We start from the raw sequence: 18,846 nt of genomic DNA on the forward strand, positions 1-18,846 counted from the left end.
GTAAACACCTTTAATACAATTCTAATTTTCTCTTTGCTTCAAGAGCCACAGATTGTTATGGCAACAAAACAGAAAAACAGATCACAGTATTAATTTGATATCTCAGCTTCATTTGTTCCACATTTGCAATACAACACATGCATTAACAAACAGCCGGGGCTGAGCCAAAGCAGAGAAAACACGCAAAACACAGAAGGGCACAATGGAGCATGCTCTCAGCCTTGAGTTTTGTTAAATAAAAAAATAAATAATAATTTTCTATAACGAAGAGAAGTTTGGTTGCCCACACAATTCGCCATCTGATGGATAACACTTGAGAAGCACATCGTTCCGTTCTTGCTAGCCCCATGATACCAGGGAGAATGTGAACAGACAATATGGCCTCCCTTTGCAGAAAGTTCTTGACCGCAAGTTTTGAGCTGAGGAAACTCGGCTGACCTGGCTCTTAACTCCCATGTGCCTGGGCCCCTGTTGCGCCCCCACCCAACTCACTCTTTACTTTACAGAGTAGTCTTTGCAGGACAAAAAACTCATTCTTCTGTGTGGAGAAAAGGGAACTTTCAAATTGCTGGGAGAATAAAGTGGTAGAATCTTCCTTGGATAAAAACTTGACAAGATCCAGCAAGGATGAATATTCTCCTGATCTGCGGCCCAGGCATTCCCTTCTTGAGTAGAGAACTTTTGCTCATGTCTCCAAGGATACGCATCTGAGACTATTCGTTCCAATGTTGTTAAAAGCAGAAAAAAATTAGAAACAATCTAATTTTCCATCAACAAGAGAAAAGATGGGTTATGAGTGTATAGATGTTATGCTGTGTGTATTTTACCACAATTTTTTAATGTTATATTTTATTTTATTTTTGAGAGAGATTGAGAGAGAGAGAGATTGGGAGAGAGAGCATGAGCAGGGGAGGGGCAGAGAGAGAGGGAGACACAGAATCCGAGGCAGGCTCCAGGCTGTGAGCTGTCAGCACAGAGCCTGGTGTGGGGCTCAAACTCACCAATTGTGAGATCATGACATGAGCTAAAGTTCGATGCTTAACCGACTGAGTCATCCAGGCTCCATTGTTTAAAGTAAATAAATTAAATAGGCAACACAGGGATCCTTGTGATATTGGAGCTGTTCCACATCTTGGACTTTATCAGTGTCAGTATTCTGGGTGTGACCTTGTATTATTATTTTGTAAGAAATTATCGGGGCGCCTGGGTGGCTCAGTCAGGTAAGCATCCGACTTCGGCTCAGGTCATGGTCTCACAGTCCGTGAGTTCGAGCCCCACATCGGGCTCTGCGCTGACGGCTCAGGTCCTGGAGCCTGCTTCAGATTCTGTGTCTCCCTCTCTCTGACCCTCCCCCATTCATGCTCTGTCTCTCTCTGTCTCAAAAATAAATAAACATTTAAAAAAAAAGAAATTATCAATGGGGGAACTGGGCAAAGGGGATACAGATCTTTCTATATTATTACTTACAACTGCAGATGAATCTGTAATTATCTCAAAACAAAGAAAAGTATAATTAAAAAAAAAAAAAAGACAACTCTAGGAGCACCTGGATGGCTCAGTCAGTTGAACAACCAACTCTTGATTTTTGCTCACGTCGTGGTCCCAAGATCATGGGATCGAGCCCTACACTGGGCTCCACACTGAGCATGGAACCCACTTGGGATTCTCTCTCTCCCTCTGTCCCTCTTCCTCTCTCACGTTCTCAAAATAAATAAATAAACTTTAAAAATAAATAAAATAAAATAAAATAAAATAAAATAAAATATAATATAATATAATATAATATAATATAATATAATATAATATAATATAAACTCTATTTTAAAAAAAGATAACTCTAGATGTTGTGCGGGGTACAGTTTGGAAGAAGCAGTATGTGGACAAGAAATCCAGCTGGGAAGCTGTTGTAGTTGCCCAGCTGAGCCCTTTGAACCTGAACTGAGGCAGGAGAGGGGCAGAGGAGAGGGTGGGCACAAATACACTTAGGGAAATGGGCAGACAGGCTGGATGGGGTGAGATAATGAGGGAAAGCGAGGGGAGGTGAAGATAATGCCAAATTTTCTTCCCTAGGTAACTGGGTAGACTGTCATGTCAACAACGTAGAAAAATTATCCAAGAAGAGGAATAAATTTGGGAATAGGAGTGAGTGGGGTGAGTAGATCAGTTGGGACAAATGAACTTTGAGCTGTCTCCCAGGTCATACATTGTCAGCTGAATGCCTGGCACTTAGTGTTAACTGAATACTTGATCCTTGTGGTGACAGCTCCCTAAAGATGTCGGTGTCCCAATTCCTGGAACCTGCAAATATGTTACATTACACACGGCAAAGGGGAATTAAAGTTACAGACGGAATTCAGGTTGATTATCAACTGATCTTAAGTAGGGAGATTACATTGGATCATCTGGGTGGGCCCGATGTAATTACAAAGGTCCTTAAATGTGGAAGTGGAAGGCAGAACACTCAGTGTTCAGAGTAGTACATTGCGAGAAATACTCGCCGGTCATTGCTGGTTCTGAGGACAGAAGGAAGCCATAAGCCAGGGAATGCACTGATTCTAGAAATTAGAAAAGGGAACAGAAAGATTCTCCCCTAGAGCCTTCACAAAGGAATACAACTCTGCCAACACCTTGATTTTAGCCCAGTGAGCCCTATTTTGGGCTTTTTAGCTCAAAACTTAATGATAATAAATTTGTGTTGTTTAAGCCATTAAATGTGTGTTAATTTATTACCTCAACAAAAGGAAACTAATACAATCCTTAATGGGTAATAGGACCACCTGGCTTGGGAATTTGCTGGGTGAAATTCCTGTCAAGTCCCAAATCCTTCAGTGAGGAAGGGAAGGTCAGATGGATGAGATAAAAATTAAATATAATTCAAAATGATAATGGAATGACAAACTGGTGACTAAGCCCATGCCCCACCGGGCCATCAACATCAGATGACAGGACACAGTAGAAGCATACCTTAGAGGGAAAAACAGCAACGAGACACAAGGAATCTCAGGCAAAGTACTGTCTTCTCTGGCCTCATAGAATGAACTGTTACTCTTGGCCCATGACAGAGAGGCCTGAGGCCCTTCCTCTTTGTGGGCTGCCTAAGAAGGGCCTCGCTTTGAGAAAAAGAGACCTGACGGCCCCAAGAATTCTCTGAAAATGGAATTCCAAGGTATTTCTTTCACAACAAAAATAGCATTTGGTATCACCATGTATTTTAGCTTTGTGTGCGCAGGTAGCCTTCAGCGAATGCCTGCTGGTTGGATCGATCCAAGAGCATTTGTCTTATAGGGAGACAATCCCAACTTCCCATGTCTTCACATTTCTTCAGGATCCATCATGGTATATATCCCATATACATACCCAGGTTGGATCTAGAGGCAGTCAGTATCCGGGGAGGAGGGACAGAAGTGGGAAACCAACACTTAGAGTATGGTGAATCCATAGACCACAGAGCTTTAAAAAGTCTGGGCTCTGCATCTCAAAGTGGGTTGATTCCAAAAGTAGGAGATCAGAGATCAGGGTTCCAGGTGTGGGTCAAAGGTGATCTTTTATTCCTCAAAACATCCAAGTGGTAAAGTAGAATCATAAAAGTGGTTGTGGGCACATGACCTTGCTCTGCCACTCATTTTCTCAGAAGAGCTATTGAATAAATCACTTACTTTATCCAGACCTCACTTTCCTCACCTGTAAAAGGCAAAGACTAAATTAGACCTACCGTAAGAAATGACCAAATCTGGTGAGTCAAGTGGGCATACACCAAAAATATAAATTGTGAATATGTATGCAGTTATCAATTCTTATTGCCAACATTTGACTTATTCATTTCAATAGCTCTTTGATCAAAGAAAACATTTAAAATGATAGGATAAGAGAACAAGAACCAAGAGTGGATGAGAAAGAAGAAACAAAGGCAAAGACGAACAAGTAGAGATAAAATGTCAAGAGAAATGAGACAAGAGCACAAAATTCAGTTCTACATGCTCTAAGCTATAGAGAAGCCAATGGGAAAAGGGAAGCTTACCCGAACCAAAAAATAAAAGCAAACCAGCCTTTCAATAAAAAAGAATTAGATACCACTCAAGGATAAGACAAAGAAATTCTCTTGAGGATCCTTGCAAGAGAAGAACATTTAATGTACTGATCAATGTCCTCAAAAGCTTCCTTCTGGGACACACAATAACGAGTTCCTTGGGACTTATTACAGGCTGTGGCTTCATACAATATGAAACTCGGCAACTTGGGAACACAACATGCTAGGCTTCAGGTATGTAGCTTTCAAAGGCTCTGGCTAAATTCAAAGAATTCTTTTAGATCATTGAGATGTATGGAAGGACCACATATCTTTCAGTGATCTTTATTCAAATTGTTTCCAACTAGCTTCCAGATATCACATAAAGACATTTCTGTTAACTTTTCTTCTCACGTTCATCCCAAATAGTAAAGAAAAAAAAAAAACCAGAAATATGGACTTCATCTTCAGTGAGATGAAAGGATTTTTGTAACCAGAATGACACAAAGTAAAGGGGAAAAAAAAAAAAAAACAGATGGAAATGACCAAGCTGGGAGCAGGAAGGTCATACCTAAAGGGCCTATAGTAAAGTGTCGGATTTAGAAGAAAGCAGATTTACAGTGAAGCTCAGAAAGCCCCCAGGACCCGAGGCACAGGCACAGTGAAAGGCAGGGAAATGTGAGGAAATGAAAGCGGAAAGTGTGTTCGAAAGTCTGTAGGAGGAGAACTTAAACTCCCAGGCCCAAAGTCCACCCATTCTGGCAAGCGATGTACCCCACTGCCCCCCAGGAATGCCAGGATCTTGAACCAGAGAGGGGGACTCACAGTTGGCAGGTATTGAGGAGGTGGTGGTGGAGGGTCCAGGACTGGATGTAAGGGAATTGAAGGAAGGCTTGCACACTGACAGGTGAGACAGCTCGCCCTCTGCTCTTTCCTGGCTCCAGAATGCCCACAAATGGGGAAATCCCAAGCCAATGGATAGACGATCCTTCTCTAGAGGAACTGATACACCCTTGAGAAAAGACAGACCCACAGGTAATAACACATGGGGGTCTGCAAGGAGAAAGCCTTCTGGCTACCCATTCCACCCCCAGTACAGCTCCCAAGGCAGGCAGCCCCATAAGTGTGCACAGGGCTCCGATCAATTGCTTCTACATCCCTCTTAAACGTGAATGGACTGCAAAGGGTCACAAGGCATAGGAGGAATGTCTTCATCGTGAAAGAGAGATACCAAAACAAACAGAGAGACAGAACTTGGGGGAAAATACAAATTTCAAGCAATAGAATAACACTTGGGGGAAAAAGCCTACCTATAAATAAAATCTGCAGCTGGATAAGGAAAAACCTAACAGACAATAGACTAATGCAGTTACGAACTCCAAGAAAAATAAAAGTTGAACAAGAAATAAAATACTGTCATGGAACATCATTTGACTCAGCAATGAACAATATTCACAGAGTCACTAAAGAAAACATGGAAGAAAGAGCTAATACAAGATGTGATTTAGGGGAGCCTGGGTGGCTCAGTTGGTTAAACGTCCAACTTCAATTTGGGTCATGATCTCAACGCTTCTTGAGTTCAAGCCCCACGTCGGGCTCTGCGCACTGACAATGTAAAGCCTGCTTGGGATATTCTCTCTCTCTCGCTCTCTCTCTCTCTCTCTCCCTCTCTCTCACCACCCCTCCCCCACTCGTGCTCTGTCTCTCTCAAAATAAATAAGTCATAAAAAAATAAAAAATAAAAGTTTTCTTTAAGGAAGAAAATAGGATGGAAATAGGAACCAGAAGACTCTTTTGTCTGATTAAAATTTTTAGTTATCATCTAACTTGTTTGATAATGTGCATGCTTTACTCTGATAAAATAAAAAATTGACGAAAACATGTAATGTGTTGGGGCACCTAGGTGACTCAGTAGGTTAGGTGTCCAACTTCGGCTCAGGTTATGATCTCATGGTTCGTGCTCATCAGGCTCTGTGCTGACAGCTCAGAGCCTGGAGCCTGCTTTGGATTCTGTCTGTCTGTCTGTCTGTCTCCCTCTCTCTCTCTCTGTTCCTCCACCGCTTGAAATCTGTCTATCTGTCTCTCACAAAAATAAAAATTTTAAAAATGTAATGTATCTTGGGGTGGCTGGGTGGCTCAGTTAGTTGAGTGTCGGACTCTTGATTTCGACTCAGATCATGATCCCAAGGGTCATGGGATCAAGCCCCACATCATCAAACTCTACACTGGGCATGGAGCCTACTTAAGATTCTCTCTCTCTCTCTCTCTCTCTCTCTCTCTCTCTCTCTCTCTCTCCCCCTCTCCCCTGCTCACACTCTTTCTTTCTCTCTCAAATAAAATTTAAAAATAAATTTAAAACTGTAACGTGTTGGGCACCTGGGTGGCTCGGTCATATAGCATCTGACTTTGGCTCAGGTCATGGTCTCACGGTTCATGGGTTCGAGCCCCACATCAGGCTCTGTGCTGAAAGCTCAGAGCCTGGAGCCTGCTTTGGATTCTGTGTCTCCCTCTGTCTCTGCCCCACCCCCACTTGAGCTCTTTGTCTCTCGAAAAGTAATAAACATTTAAAAAAAAATTTAATGTTATGTGTCTGTCAGCCACACATGAAATGTGTTAAGTGATGGTCAACTTACAATTGCATTTCCTAGGATTCAGCCATTTGGCACACCACTACAGCAGGGATATTTTGTCATCACAATCCACTGAGCTAATGAATGGAGGGAATACCTCGTAGCACTAACTATAGACCCCGTGATGGTGGGGATCATGCCAATTATGTCCGCTTAGCACGACAGCCACACCTGCCACACTAAATAATAATAGCTAATGTTGTTATTTACCACTTGCTATGTGCCAGTCACTAATGCAAGCGTTTTTTATATAGTAAGCCATTTAATCCTGCCAACATCCCACCGTTATCCCCCATTTCATGAGACAACCAAGGGACACAGAGGGCAAGTTGTGCATGCAACATTGCCACCTAGTAAGTGGGGAAGCCAGGATCTGATTCCAGTCTGACACCTTCCCTCTCAATGACTATGTGCTCAATAAATACCTGTGCAAGTTTGAAAATCCTTATTTGAAAATACTGGGACGCCTGGGTGGTTCAGTCGGTTGAGCGTCCGACTTCGCCCAGGTCATGATCTTGCGGTCCGTGGGTTCGAGCCCCGCATCGGGCTCTGTGCTGACAGCTTGGAGCCTGGAGCCTGTTTCAGATTCTGTGTCTCCCTCTCTCTCTGACCCTCCCCTGTTCATGCTCTGTCTCTCTCTGTCTCAAAAATAAATAAACATTAAAAAAAAAATTTTTTTTTAAAAGAAGAAAGAAAATACTTCCTACCCATCTCCAAATGGCAGGTCCTGACTCAGCATTGAGCCTGGGGGCATGACCTTCTCTTCCCCAATGATTCTTTTTTCTTCCTTATTTCCTCGGCCAGCAGACCCTCGGGAATAATCCTAGGAAAGGGATTTGACAGCAAAAACACACAGACTGTCCTTTTGGGAAAGAGAAGACTTTTGCCAGCTGAGTTGGCCAACGGCCACTTTGGGGAACAGGTAAGCTGTAACTGAGTCACGGAGAAGGACAGGGTCCAGGTAGAAGTGGCACGGGCCTTCCAGGAGAGCGGGGTCCAAGACAGGGGTGTAATAGAGCACATGGGAAACTGGTTGTGCTCAGCCAGAGGGGACATGTAGGAGAAAAGGCGACAAACAGCTCGTACAAGAATCCAGTTCTGGGAGTCTCTCCAACAGCTCTACTCACATATCCTGCGGCAGGTGAATGTGAGGATGGCTTAACACGCCATCCCAACCACCTTCTCCCTCCTGCCTGCCTTTACAAACAAGCTGATAAAACACACCCATTTCCAGCCTCTTAATGTTAAGAGGCCACGGGACAGTGTCTGGCCGTTTACACGGACGTGTGACCCTGTGGCACCCCAGCACAGACACGCTGAAAGGCAACTTCTCAAAAGCAGAAACGCTTTGGGTATCACCTTCACTTTCTTCCTTCCTGGCTGAATCACAGGCGCGTACCCGGGCGCTGCAGCCTTCTTTCCACCAGGAGGACCAAAGCCACACGGGAAGACAGTCCTGGACTGCCCGCCTCCAGGCCTCTCCTTACATTTAAGAAAAGGAAGGAAGAAAGGGGGGAAGGAGGGAAGGAAGACACAAGGATGGAGGCAAGAATCCCGTGTTGTTTTTTTAAGATTGATTTTCTTTTGAGAGAGAGAGAGTGTGTAAGCCGGGAAGAGGGGCAAGGAGAGAGAGAGAGAGAAAGAGAATCCCAAGCAGGCTCCACACTCCGCATAGAGCCCAATGTGGGGCTCAGTCCCACGACTCTGGGATCATGACTAGAGCCCAAATCAAGAGTCAGACGCTCAACTGACTGAGCCACCCAGGTGCCCCTCTTATTTAAACCATTAGAAACATATTTGCATTTATATTGATATTTATAATCTATTACTTACAGAAAAATGCATTCCCAGACACCGAAGGGTCACTTGCAGTATCACAAAATGGGAACAGCTGACCTGGAAGTGGTGACATAAATTGTGAGCCATCCACTCTATGGAACACTATGTCGTGGCTAACAAAATTGTGTAAACACACACGTACATACAGACAGGGAGAGATCTTACAGTATATTGTGAGGTAAAACAAATCGACAGAACAATATGGACTATTGATCCGTTTATGCGATTTTTAAAATTTTATGTGCGCATAGATTTTTATATCTATTTACTTACCTACCTATGAGTGTATAGATAAAAGAAGTATATACAATGACTGTTAACGATGCTTGTTCCTGAGGTTGTGGGAGAGTAGGGTTGGGTTGTGGGTGAAAAGGGGCTTTCGCTCTTCCCTCCATGCTTCTGGGGAAAAGTAGTTGAAAACTACCGTGTTAGTTTGCTTCCTTCGCTTTGGGTAATTAAGTTCCAGTCTTGTTGAATTGAACCGAGTTAAATGCCTTGGGAGACCATCCTCTACATATCTATGACTCTAGAATTCCAAATACCCCAGTCAACTCCCCTATCAGAGAGAGAGAGAGAGAGAGAGAGAGAGAGAGAGAGAGAGACAGCCGGCTTCATGGTCAGGGAGCCCACTGGGACTGCCATGTTGATGGCATGACCTCTGTGCTTCTGCCTCCTAGAGACCTAGACATGGAGTTCTAGCACAGCCAATCAAAGAAGCAATTGGGTCAGAGAGCTGGGCTTCTAACACCTGAATCCAGCCAAAATGCCCTTGCCCCAGCATGTCTGGCTCAGGCAGGGTGCTACCCATGAGGTTGGGGGGAAACCCCCCTTGGACCCCAGCCCTACCTCCTCCCCACGGGTCTAGGAATCTGGATGGAGGGATCCCCAGCACTCCTCTACAGCACCAAGGAGCGTCCTGCTGCTAAGGCATCCGCCAGTTTCCGACGTCCTGGGCTCTCCCAAGTGCGGGTCTGCTGAACACCATTTAGCAAGCTGAATGGATGTGACCTGTGAATTACGCAGCCGCTCAGAAGGATAATTGCTCTGTAATCTAAACCATAATGGGTGTGAGCGCGAGAGAGTCTTCGACAGTGGCTGCCCTGCATGCCTGAGGGTGTCCACAGGCACGGTTCCCTGTGAACAGGTCCCCGGCTGGGCGCGGGGGGTGGGGGGTGGGGGGTGGTCCCAGGGGAGAGCACCACAGGGAGAAGGATCCAGGAGGAAGGCTCCACATGCACACTGGTGCAGGGAGCAGATGGAACCCTTCAGAGGCATTATGTCAAGTGAGTGCAAATGAGTAACAGCACAGATGAGTGGATGAGAGGAGTGCGGGAGACACCTTCACGTCAAGGGTGGCATAAGAGTCTGTGGGAGAGACCCAGATCTCCCGCCATGGTCCCTGCGGTCCTCTCCCACTGGATTTCCTGCTGCTGAGGGCCAAGTCACCCTTCGGTCCGACACTCCAGCCGCTGCACACTAACGGGCCTCCTACTGAGTGCACCACTCAAAGCTTGGCAGACGCAGGGGGGCAGCTTGGCGCCTGTGCATGTATGGACAGGGGCGGCTCTGAGCCCAGCAGGGGCCACAGCGGGGCTGTCACCCGGCCGGCCGGGGAGCTAGGCAGGGACAACAGTGCCACAAACAGCACCAGGCACCTGTGGATGGGGAGAGCTGGGCCGCGAAGGCCGTGCAGAAGGCTGCAGCGGAATCGTGCCTCTCCACCTTCGGGTCCGCTGGGGGAGGCAGTCAGAGCCCGGACTGGGCATCCTTCTGTCTGTTCCCCGGGCTCAGTGGCCAAGGAAGGTCCCCTTCTCATGTCAGCCTCTGGGGCTTTTGCAGAGGCTGGAGGGTCAGTGGGAAGCATGTGGTAGGGGGAGACTGAGGGGCCGGGGGTTCGCCTTGAGGATACCGTGGGTGCCATAGCACTGCACCCCACTTCACGGTGGTTCCACAGACCCCAGGAACAACCTCCCCCATTGCCTCCTCCCCCACAACTCCTCCCCCATCTCTCTGACCCTTCTGCGCCCCAGGCGCTGTCCCCCACCCTGCTCTCTTCTTCTCCAGGACGGTGGAAGGATACCACTTAGCAGGGCCCTGGAGGAGAAAGAGAGAGCACCGCTCTCCCTCACCTCAACCCCAGCCACTCCGCCACAACCTGCACCCCCTAGGATGCGGAACCCCCTAGCGGTCTCTGGTCCCGCCCATCTGCCACCTGCTTTCCCCACCCGCCCACTGAACCGGAGCTTTTAAAGGAATCAGCTTTAAATGTGGGGGAAACCCCAACCCTCCAAGTAACAAAGAATCATATAATTACTTTGCAGCTACTTGTCCCTGGTAATTTGATGCTTGTGTTGCTATAATTACACATTCGGTGGAGTTAGACAGTCGCGGCACTTGTGTGGCCTGTCCGTGGCATCTGTTTTCAGATGGAGAGAAAGTCTGACAGGGAGCCTGGTGGCTGGAGGGCCCCAGACCCAGGCTGGGGGGAGGGAGGGGGAAGGCAGGAAGTGCCGGAGCACTGGTGAGGCTGGGGGGAGCCAGGAGGGACTGGGGCGAGCATTTACTTGGTGCCCATGGCGTGGGGGCACGCGGCCCCGATATCTAGAAGCGAACAAGGCCTGTGTGTGACCCTCATGCCTGGCAACTCCTAGTGCCCACAGGCTCTGGTCCCCGTTCACCTCTGAGGACAGCTCTCACCTGCCCCCCACCTCTCTGCACCTCCAGGGAGGGGACTTCCCACTCGGTCCTCACCAGCCTCCTGCCTCTGCCCTCCACCCGTCCATTCTCCACACAACCTTTAGACCGCCTTCTAAAAAGGCAGGGGCGCCTGGCTGGCTCAGTCGGTTAGGTGCCTCACTCTCGATTTCTGCTCGGGTCATGATCCTACCGTGGAGCCCCGCGTCGGGCTTTGCACTGACACACAGAGCCTGCCTGGGATTCTCTCTCTCCCTCTCTCTCTGCTCCTCCCCCACTCGTGCTCTCTCCCTCTCAAAATAAACTTACATAAAATGTTTTTTTAATTTAAAAAGGTTTTTAATTAAATTATTTTTAATGTTTATTTACTTCTGAGAGAGAGACAGAGTGTGAGCAGGGGAGGGGCAGAGAGAGAGAGAGAGAGAGGGAGACACAGAATCCGAAGTAGGCTCCAGGCTCCGAGCTGTCAGCACAGAGCCCGACGCAGGCCTCGAACTCACGAACTGGGAGATCATGACCTAAACCGAAGTCAGACGCTTAACCGACTGAGCCACCCAGGAGCCCCTTAAAAAAATTTTTTTAAGGCCATCGGTGCCATTACTTCCTGCCTGGCATTCACTGGCTTAGCACTGGCTTCGGGAGAAAATGCAGGGCCCTGGCGTGCCCCCCGCTCCCACCAAGGTCTGGATGCCCTTGTGGCACCCAGACTAGGAGGGGTGGGGCTTCCTTGTCTTGCCTGGTGGGAGCTGAGATGTGCCCACCTATCCAAGTAGACCAGGCGCTTGGCTGAGCCCATAATCGGGTTCCGTCTCACGAACCCCGGCTTAGGGCCAGTCCAGAGCTCAGTGGCCACAGTGAGAACGGGCAAGAGAGGGCCAGACGGCAGGCGACTTCACCACCATCACAGCCTGTGACCCCCTCACCCTGCCTCTCCTGACGGCCCAGACCCTAAATCCACTCCCTCTTCCCCTCATCTTTGCAGGCCGTCCATCAGGAAATCTAGTGCCGCCCTAAAAGGACCTGCTTCTGACTAGCTGTCACCCCTGCACGGCTGACACCTGTGTCCCCGCCTCCCTGGTCTCCCCCTGAGCGGTCTCCTCCCCTCAGAGCCTTCTTCCGCTCCCCTCACCTGGAGGGGCTCCTGACTCTCCAACCGACCCAGCACTGGGTTCCTTGCTTTCCCAGCTCCTCCCCACCAGGACTTCTGTCAATGTCCCCACGCCAGAATGAAAGTTCCACGAGCAGAGGACACTTCACTGCTTTCTTTCTGGGACATCTTGTCACAGGTTCACAGTACAGAGGTGCCGCGTGACCTACCGACAGGTCCTGGTTCATAGAACCCTGTCCTGGTTCTATGGAGGGCCTGTCAGGAGTGTACCCGCGGTCAGGGCAACACGGGGTTCGGGGGCTGGCTCCCTCACTGCCTCTCTTCCTTGGACCCTTGGGTTAGGAAGCCGTGTGGAGACACGGCTCTTCAGACAACGAGGCAGGAAGAGGGGGCACAAAGGACGGACAGACAGGAGGCGGTGTGCCCGGCGTTTCCGCCTGCAGGTGGACAGCAGGGCAAGAAGGGGGGCTACATGGTCCAGGCGGTTTCTGAGTCCAGTCAGAGGGGCGAGCAAGGGCTGCCCCCACATCCCCCCCCAGCACAAAATGCTGGCCTCCTGGGGAGCTGTAGTCCCGGGAAACATGGCTGAGCGGGGCCAAGAACGGCCTGTCACAGACGAGGGCCGAGCAGCGGGGTCTGGAGGGGCTGCCCTGGGGCTCAGGTACAACAGAGCACAAGTTGACAGAGGTCCCAGTGCGGTCTGCTCAGCTACAAGGACCCCTGGTCATGGGGGTGTGTTTTGACCTCGGCAGCCCCGCCCCTCCTCTTCTGTGGGCACTTCTCCCGTTCCTGGGGACACTGTGGGTCCAGGCTTGGTGAAGATCTTCCAGTCCCGGCTCAGGAGGGCCCGGGTTCTCTGACAGATGGTTGGCTCTGTCTACGGGAGCCCCGGGCCCCACCCCCAGCCCAGAGTGAGTCACCTTCTTCCTGGGTGAGAGCAGGAAGGAAGAGGGGGACACGTTGACCTTTCTGCAGCATTAACTCCCCGCACCCGTCCCACCCCTAACCAGGCCCTGCTGGACCCCAAGGGAGCCTCCACCAATCACCCACCAGCATTCTGGGGGCTCCCTCCAGGGACGCCCCTGCTCCTCTCCCCGAGAAGCCCATCCACACGTCCAGTCTTTTCTGTAAGAGGAAGAAGGTAACAGCTAGCTGCACCTTAGGGAGAACACATCAGATTCGTTTCCTAGAGCAGCCATAACAAAGCACCACAGACTTAGTGGCTTAAAACAACAAAAATTTCTCTCTCACAGTCCTGGAGGCCAGAAGCCAAAAGTCAAGGAGTCGGCAAGGCCACACTCCTTCCGAAAGTTCTGGGACAGAGTCCTTTCCTGCCTCTTCCAGCATCTGGAGGCTCCTGGCGTTCCAGGGCTCCGTCTTCACACGGCCTTCTCCCGTGTCCGTGTGTCCTTTTCCGTCTCCTTGTAAGGACACTCTCATTGGACTTAGGACCCACCCTAACCCAGAAGGATCTCATCTCAATTCTTAACTTACTTCCATCTGCAGAGACCCTATTTCCAAGTGAGGTCACATTCTGAGGTTCCAGGTGGACACGAACTCGGGAGTGCCACGGTTGGACCCACTACGGCGACCATGTGCAGGTCTCATGCTAGGTGTTTACCTCATTACCTGACCGACTTCATGGGCCATGGTTCTTATCCTCACTTTCAATAAGGAAACTGAGGCTGGAAGAGAGGGGTTGCCCCAGGCCACACACACACACACACACACACACACACACACACACACACTGGAACTGCCACCAGTGTCCTTGTTTACCCTGCTCTGCTGTGCTGTGGCTAAAATGTGGTGCTTCCCAGGACAGGGGCCACAGCTAGGGAAATGGCCAGGTCCACCCAGCACTCTCCACTACAGACCTTCCTTGGTCCATATTGGGTGAGGGGCTAAACTGCTGAGTATTATATAAACCCAGACCACAGAGAGGCAGAAACCAGAGAAGCCAGCCCCCAGAGTCAGCCCTCCTCTGAGAGCTAGGTAGGATCATTTCCACAGGAAAGGCTGTGGTCAACCAGGTCTGTTCCTCTGCCGAGGCTAGCGGTGACGAAAGGGCGTGTTCAAAGGATCCCTTCATTCAGATAGCGATTGTGTTCAGCTGTATGCAAGCACCGTTTTAAGCCCTGGCTTCTAGGACAAGTTTTAAGCACATGGTCCTTGGAGCTTTGAAGAGGAGTTAGTCACCTGGTTCCCATGCAGAGAGCACAGATTTGCAGAAAAATAGGAGACAGCAACCCTCTAAGAACCGATGCAGAGATCTGAGGCAAAGAGGCAGAGATGCTGACAGGAAAATGCACCAAGAACACCACATGGTGGCCATTTTTTTTTGGGTGGGGGGGAGCCTCTCGGCTGCAGTGATCACTCAGAAGAAAAGTGAAATTAGGCCAGAACTCTCCATGAAAATGACCACTCAAGAACAGAAGGGAACGGCATCTCTGGTTAAGAAAAAAATCAAGTGGTAGGTGTCAGGCCACTTAACTAGGCTCTTCCTCGGTATCCCCAGGGTTCACTTTGAGGATGAATCTCATGTTCCCAGAAGGAAGAATTAAGAGGGTCTCACAGTGATGCAGCCTGGAGAAGGCTTATCTGTGACCAGCTTATCTTGAGGGTGAGCGATGAGGGCCACGGGCCTGGGAATATCTGAAGGGTGAGGGCAAGGGTAGCCTGAGCAGCACCATGGACAGCAGGCAGGCGGTCCCCAGTGCAAACCAGGCTGGGCCACATGCTTGGTGGCACCTTTCTTTGGGTTCTGGTGCTAAAGTGCCCCACAGTCTCTCAGGAAAGTCGGATACCACCTCCTGCATTTCCCGAGGAATAAAGGGAGGCCAAGGTTTGCCCAGCAAGTGAACAGCAGAGTCTCATGGATCTTGTCTGGAAGTCTGGGACTGCATGGCATTGGGGTCAGCCAACCCTCAGGTCTTCCCTGAGGTTTTCCCTCCGGAAGCCAAAGACATTCTTTTTCGATATTTTTTCTCCTAGAACCCTTCTGTGATCTGACATTCTGATAGATTTTTTTTTTAATGTTTATTTATTTTTGAGACAGAGAGAGACAGAGCATGAACGGGGGAGGGGCAGAGAGAGAGGGAGACACAGAATCGGAAGCAGGCTCCAGGCTCTGAGCCATCAGCCCAGAGCCCGACGCAGGGCTCGAACTCACGGACCGTGAGATCGTGACCTGAGCTGAAGTCAGATGCTCAACCGACTGAGCCACCCAGGCGCCCCTCTGATAGATTTTTTTCAAAACAATTTGGTTCTCCTAGGAGCTCATGCCCTCTGGCCCGCATGTCCTAGGTGCCCAGTAAACATTGCTCAGTAAGTCTGAGTCCTGTCACCATCTCTAACCTCTCCCATCTGCTAATTACTTAGTGTGCATTTATCTGTGTGCAGAGTTGCTCACCAGACCATGTGGGGACACAGAGGCCAGGGCATGGTCACTGCCCTCAAGGGGTTTAGACCCCAGGTGGATGGCAAGACCTCCTGTTAGGACAGCGAGCTGGACCCAAGACAGCATGGGAGAGGCGTCAAATGGGTGACCTGTACAGGAGCTCCTGGCGGTGCTCATGGGAGGAGAGAGTCCGCTGAGCTGGAGTGGTTCTTTCTGCAAGATGCCCAGAGTGGGGAGAATTTGAGCCGACTTTGAATCATGATTTCCAGGGTTTTTTATTTGGAAAAGAAAATAATTTCTTTCTGCTTCAGTGGCCACTCATTTTCCATCTTCTTCACACAACCTCAAGTTGCAAACATTGGGGTGCCCAACACGTGATCACTTAATCTCTCCTAGGGATCGTCTATACTCACTCATTTGCTGGCCTCGAGTTAAATACCAGCCATACGTGGACAACTCTCACTCTCACTCTGGAGCCGGGATCTCTCTTCTGAACTACAAACTTGAATATCCAACTGTCTCGTCAACATCTTTCTTACGACTTCAAATAGACCTTTCAAACTATTGTCAAAACTCTATCTGATCTTCCCTCAGTTGATCACAACTCCCTCTCTGCAGTTACTCAGCCCAAAAGCCTGAGCACGTGGCTCCCGCCTCTCTTTGCCTTGGATTCAACATCTGATTTGTCAGCATATCGTGGTGGCACCACTTCTTCTCATGCGTCCACTGTGACCCGAGAACAGAGCTGCCATATTTTCCGCCTGGAGTTCTGTGGTAGCTTCCACTCCTGACTGTGCTGCCCACAGTCTATATCTCTTCCTCTCTGCCTACCCATCTCAAACCCGATCTCCTGCCATCTTCCCTCTTGTCGACTCCCCACAGCCACCTTGACCTCCTTGCTGGTCCTCCAGCATGCCACAGATGTTCTGCCATAGCTGCTTCCTCAATGTCGAAAATCTCTCTCCCCAGATAGCCTTCCAGTGTTGGCTCAAGTGTCACTGGGGCCCCTCATAACCAGTCCTTCAGGTGCTGAACCCCTGCACTTTCCATTCCTTATACCACTGGTGCTCTGGCAAATGGCCAACAACTGGTTTCCCAGCCACCACTCATTTCCATGGGGTAAAGCCTCTCATCATGGCCAGTTTCCAGCAAACTATGGCCCGGGTCAAACCTGGCCTGCAGCCTATTTTGTTGAATGTGCTCATTTGATCATGGATTACCTATGGCTGCTCTCAAATTACATGGCAAAGTAGTCATGACACAATCCATAAAGACCATCTGGTCCCTTACAGAGAAAGTTTGCCAACCCCGGACATAGAGGAGTGCCTGGTACAAAGTGGGTTCTCAAGGGACACCTGGGTGGCTCAGTCGGTTAAGTGGCTGACTCTTGATTTCAGCTCAGGTCATGGTCTTGGTGTTCGTGAGTTTGAGCCCCATGTCAGGCTCTGTGCTGACAGTGCAGAGCCTGCTTGGGATTCTCTCTTTCTCTCTCTCTCTCTCTCTCTCTCTCTCTCTGCCCTGCCCTGCCTCTCTCTCTCAAAATACATAAATAAACTTAAAAGAATTATTAAAATAAAAAACAAAAAACCCAAGTAGTTTCTCAATAAACATCTGTTGAATGCATGCATGAATGAAAATCACTCCTCCCCCCCAAAAAACAACGTGGAGACTTTTGTTCTAATCCTGCTTCGTCCAGTAGTCCCTCCCATTCTACTGAAAGAACAAGATGTTGCCCCTTGTGTTTGAGGAAGGTGAGCCTGAGACAGGACACCTGCTGTGTCTTCCTCCCAAGGATGCCCCAGAGCGAGGAGGAAATACCTGCAGGTCACAGCTGGAGCTGTCTTTTCCCCCAGGGCTGGCACTGAGCCCATGCTGCCTCTTCTGGCCAGTCAAGGCTGGGTACGTTTTATGGAATTGTATCATTTTATCTTCACACAGAACCCTTGCAAGTGCCACTGTTTAATTCCCATTTTAGAGAGAGTAAAACAGAGGCTCCAGAAGTTTAAGCAACGGCCTCAAGGTCACATGGCTAAGGAGTAGCAGAGTGGAATGGGACCCAGCCCACTAGACCCCAGAGCCCTAGACTGTCTCACTTCTGCCCACTTGTGAAATGTTTGCCTCCACTGGGGGGTATGTGACCAAGGGCCCAGCCTTCTTGCTGAAAATAAAGGGACAGACTCAGTGACATTCCAGGGGGACTTCAATTTCCTCAAGGGGTGTCACGAATGATTTTTAACAGCGACAACTGCTGCAGAACCAAAGTTCATTTCAGCCTGGAATAACGTACCATAAGGTGCTAACAAAACTGAGGACAGAGGAAGTTGGTCTGTGCAGAGACAGCTGGTTTAATCTATCAGTCCTCGTTGCCCGGCTAGACATCCCACCTGGGTTTCACATTCTCGAAAATTTTGCTGAGGAGGCAACACCCTATTTGCCAGAAGAGAAAGTGGGGTGGGGAAGGGAAAGAGGAAAGTGGTGTCTCCGTTTTCATAGTAACTGGGCTGGCACGGGGCCAGGCTCAAAACTGGGAACACCTGATTCCAAGCTCCTGCCCTCATAATCGGGCTACTTCCCTAGGCGCTGGTTTTAATTCAGTTCAAGGGTAGATCATAAATTAATTTGATGCTGGAATTATAGTAGACACTCAATAAATTATAAAAAACACAGCAATCTGGAGCTGGCAGGGACCCTGGAGGCCATGGGGCTGGCGGTTCTCAGCCATGTGCACATGTGATTCACTCACGGGCCCGGCAGATCGGTCTGGGGGTGGGCCTGGGCATAGAAATATTCGAAAAGCTTCTGATTTCATACATGAGGATCTGATGCTGGAGATTTTAAGGGTTTTCCTCCATTAGCACAGAGCATGCAGGGATGACCGAGAGACTCAGGCAGGCCTCCCAGGCCAGTGACCTCTGTGCCAAACTCTGTCCAGGCCAGGCAATCTGCTAGTGGAGGAATAGTCGTTGTAGGGGGCTGGTAAAATTGAGCAGATTTGGAATTTTCCTCCAAAGAGCCTTCAAGTTCCCTTAGCCCCATAGTATCCATGTGAGGGAGGGTAGAGACCGACATCATTGCCCCATTTTACTGATCTGGGAGACCGAGGAGCTGAAATTCTAAGTTCCAAGAGGCAGCACAGTCCTATGGTTAATAAGAATGCTGGTTGTGGACA

General features: G+C 49.2%; 1 long non-coding RNA gene across 1 annotated transcript in view; it reads right to left on the reverse strand.

The window, feature by feature from the left end:
- Positions 1-3,192: 3,192 nt before the first annotated feature.
- LOC109501310 overlaps positions 3,193-18,846 on the reverse strand; it is a 39,281-nt gene continuing 23,627 nt past the window's right edge. Inside the window, exons 11-17 of the long non-coding RNA XR_006600290.1 lie at positions 13,328-13,402; positions 10,790-10,891; positions 9,322-9,483; positions 8,470-8,532; positions 7,344-7,459; positions 4,832-5,018; positions 3,193-3,681 (exon numbers count right to left, since the gene is read on the reverse strand). This is a non-coding gene — a long non-coding RNA (uncharacterized LOC109501310). The remainder of the gene's footprint in view (positions 3,682-4,831; positions 5,019-7,343; positions 7,460-8,469; positions 8,533-9,321; positions 9,484-10,789; positions 10,892-13,327; positions 13,403-18,846) is intronic.

Source organism: Felis catus, chromosome B4, assembly GCF_018350175.1.
Source record: "Felis catus isolate Fca126 chromosome B4, F.catus_Fca126_mat1.0, whole genome shotgun sequence".
NCBI classification, from domain to species: Eukaryota; Metazoa; Chordata; class Mammalia; order Carnivora; family Felidae; genus Felis; species Felis catus.